Source organism: Mustela nigripes, chromosome 10, assembly GCF_022355385.1.
Source record: "Mustela nigripes isolate SB6536 chromosome 10, MUSNIG.SB6536, whole genome shotgun sequence".
NCBI classification, from domain to species: Eukaryota; Metazoa; Chordata; class Mammalia; order Carnivora; family Mustelidae; genus Mustela; species Mustela nigripes.
In genome coordinates this window covers 2,293,170-2,297,111 of record NC_081566.1, presented here as the reverse complement: position 1 = coordinate 2,297,111, position 3,942 = coordinate 2,293,170, and the positions used below count along the sequence as shown (strand labels likewise).

Here is a 3,942-nt window from a genome sequence, read left to right as displayed (position 1 = left end):
GGAGGGTCTATTTCATGGGTTCCCAGGGGCTCCCTTTTCTCTGGTCCCATCCTGAGGCACAGCCTCACCCTGACTCTCACAAGGCGTCCTTGCATCCATGTGCTAAACGTTCGCCCTCTCGCCCGGCTGGACCAGTGGTCCAGTCTATTTCCCTACGGGCTGTTTCCCTTAGTGCTCTGGCCCTGCACTTTGTCCCATTTAGGGCCCACATAGGACTAGACTACTGTACCTGAGCGTGTATTTTCAATGAGCAACAATCGCGCCTCGGATAAACCTCACTGGCTACGATGCCACTGCGGAAAGCCACCCGAGTTTGTATTTCAGTTTTCGTGTGTCTCACACAGGTCCTGTCGCAGGAAGGGGAATGCTTCTTACTGTGTTCCTCGATTTCCATAGAGAGGCACAGATTTCTCATTCTACTTCCAGGAGAGATCAGTAGGGGAGGAAGGAAGGAGCACTTGAGACCTTTTCCATCTTACTCCTTCTCACGGAAAGGGTAGCGACTTCCCTTGTTGAGTTTGGCGGAAGTGACTGGATTCACAGAGCAAGCGACGTCTTCCCTCTTGCTCTTGGTTCACTGTGGAAAGAAAGCGTAGATGCCCGATGCCTGACAAGCCTTTCTTGTCAGTCTTCCATCCTCCCTGGGCCAGGAGAGGCTGCACATGTCCTTGTATCTCTCTTGGCAAACAGAAGCCCTTCAGACCTGAGTCTCCCCCGGTTGGGATGCAGTGGGGGCATTCAAGCCCCAAGATCTAGAAGTGTGGGGTAGGGGAACTGGAGCATGAGAGGAAGTCTTATTGGGCACAAGCCTTCCTTCATACTTAATTGTATTAATATTCCATCCTTGATTCCTGAGTCCGTATCTAAAGTGGCTAAATTGTTTAGAGGGAAAAAAATGATGGGCCCCTCAGAAGTCTTAAAGCCACTTTAAGGAATGTTGAGTTCCATAAGAGAAAGAAATCTTTAATTACAGAACAGAGTGTACTCATGATGCCTCAGCTGAGTGATTGTCTATTAAAGGTGGGTCATCTGCCAGGTGTCGCAGCTGCTGTCATGTATTCCCTAAACTCTAAAAGTTAACATATTCCACCCAGTGGCTGTAGCTGGGCATCTTCAAGTCTTCCTTGACTCCTTTCTTTCTCTCCTCAGCCACACCCAGTCAGCGCCGGCTCCCGTTGATTTCGCCTCCCCTGCATGTCCTCTGCTCCTGCGGGCACTGCCTAAGTCCAGGCCCTTTGATCTCTAGTTATAGCTATCACTGTAGCTGTTTGGTTTTCTTCTCTGTGCTCCAATAAACGTGTATTTACGCAAAAGCAGCAAGCTGATTTTGGACCACGAGTCATAGTTTGCCAACTCCTGATCTATCTGCTCTCCTTGCTTCCGTCCACTGTTACTTTTCTCAAGTCAAGGAAAGGTCCTGTCACTACTCTTCTCAAAACTCTGCAGTATTTTCCCTTCTGGGTCAGAGTCAAAGCCCCTTCCATAATCGTCAAGACCCTACATGATCTGGCCACAGCCATATCCCTAAATCTCACACGAATTGCACCTGCTCCTTCATCCACCATGCCAGAGCTCCTCTGACCTCCTCGCTAGTCTCCAAGTAGGCCAAGCATACTCCAAATCTGGGGTATTTGCACTGGTCGCCCCCTCCCCCCCAGACATGCACATGGCCAATGTCCTTACCCTCTTCATTCCTTTGCTCAAATGCCACCTAACCAAGGATCCAGTGTGGTCCACTATTTTAAATGACAGCCCTTCCTTCATGACTCTCAATTCCCCTTACTCTTCTCTATTTTTCCCTTTTTTTCTCCAATACTTACCACTTTCTAACTTAACAAATAATTGACTGATTTATATTTACTGTGCCCCCAGCTCTCATAGAGTACAGTCTCCACAAGGCCAGGGATGTTTGGATTTGATTCCGTGGTATATCCTGAGACCCTCAAGACCTGGGTGACACACAGGAGGCTTTCAGAAAACGTTGGGCGAGTGGATTCTGTGTGGAATCCCTCAAATCCCAGAGATTCTGGTTTCTACATCACTTTAATTCTTTGTCCGTACTTCTCTTGTGGTCCTTTTCGTTCTGATTCATTACTCTTTATTTATCTGTCTTTCCCATTACAGAACCATGATCTACTTGGACATTTTCTATATGTTTATTTGCCTGTCAAAGGTCAGACCATGCCAACTTAATGAACCTACAAAGGTACCATATATGCATAGTTCTCTGTCACCAAATCACTAACTCTGCAAGTCAGCTATTATTTTAAAAGTCTCTCCTCAACCCCACTCTAGATACGTCTATACACACACTCTACTAATTGAGATAATTTAAAACTATTTTTCACATATTTGCTTAATTAGCTTGCAGTGACCTCTGCAAAAACACCGGCCTCTGATGATTATAAGAGGTAGTTTTCTGGCATGGACACCAAAGCATCAAAGAGTCAGGGGAACTAAGGAAAGCATAACACAACTGGTTTTAATTATTCATGACAGGCGGCCGAATACATCTGACACAGGGCTTCTCCCCAATACATCACTCAGAGCAGGCCAGTTTCAGGAAATGGTAGAGAGTAAAAAAAAAAAAAAAAAAAAAAAAACAAACAGGATCAGGCCAAAATGTGTCCGTAATACAAAGCAGATCATCTTTCACATGGATGACCTTATTCATTTTGTTTTCTATTTTTATGACGGTCCTGAATCTATAAAACTGCTGACCCCGAAGACTCGGTGTGCTCCGGTGATGACGCTTCGGAGCGGCGGCTCAGGCTCTCAGAAAAGGAGGTGGGTGAAGACTGCACCCATTCATGAATCACTGCCTAAACTGAGGGGCCCTCCAAAGTTCATCTAGAGCTGCAGGCACGTTTGCACTGAATTCAGCTGGGAAGTACAGGTGAGCAATTTCAACTTATATTCAATATTCACAGAAGGATTAACTTCATCTATAGCCTAGTTTGTCTCTTTGGATTTGTTGCCTAGCGGGAAATGGGAGAGGATTAAGAGTTGCTTTGCTATGACCTACCCACAATTTAAAATATCTCTCTTATGAAATCTACCCTCTTACCTGATGAAACTATGGGGTTTGGGTTGGCCATGCCGTTAGGTCAGCTCCTATTAGAAAAAGGGATTTCCTAATTAGGCACCATTTCACCTCAGAACCTAATTTCCTTGCTACAATCTCTTTCCAGATGCTTGATCCCTGAACTCCCTGACTTCTTGTTTCTGTGCATTTCCTGGTTCTTGTGAGCTGGAATTGTTTGATCACCGTTTTGACCAGTCTTACACATCCCAGTGCCCATGCAACTTCAGAAATCCTTGTTTTTTACCTGCTGCTTTGCTCTGATTCATGTTGAATGCCAGAAACTTAGGCTGTTCATGAGTCTTTCTACATAACATCACCTTCCAGACTTCCAACAAAAGCTTGAGTCTCTGCCATACTAGGGCCTATGCCTATGACTGAGACTCCAACCATAAATGTTCCATTAAAGAGCTCAGACTTAAAGAGGGGAAATGTCAAGTAGCCTTGCTTACGATGATATGACGAGGGCTGTAACAAGTGAAGCACAGGGTATGAAGGTCACACAGAGTGAGGGCACCTAGCCCAGCACTGAGGGGCTATGGGAAGCTTTTCTAGAGTCAGCAACATCTAAGCAGTCTGAGTCAGACAAAAAAGAATGAGAGATGTTCTATGCTAGGGAAGTAATATCTATAACTGCCACGAGCTATAAATCATAGCTCCTTTAGGGAACTGACATAGTTAAGTACAGCTGCAGGGGATGTGGAAAATCTGAAGCTGCAGAGGGAAAGCAGGGCTGGATCACAAAAGGTTTTATATGTCCTTCCAAGGAGATAGGAATTCACTCCATCAGCGATGGGGAGTCACTGAAAGTTTATACATGACATAGATTATATTGCAGAAAGACTGACATCAATGTGGAG

At 45.4% G+C, this 3,942-nt stretch overlaps 1 pseudogene; it reads right to left on the bottom strand.

Annotated features, from left to right (window-relative positions):
• Window positions 1-235: 235 nt before the first annotated feature.
• Window positions 236-305, bottom strand: LOC132026370 (U4 spliceosomal RNA; annotated as a pseudogene).
• Between the last annotated feature and the right edge of the window lie 3,637 nt (window positions 306-3,942).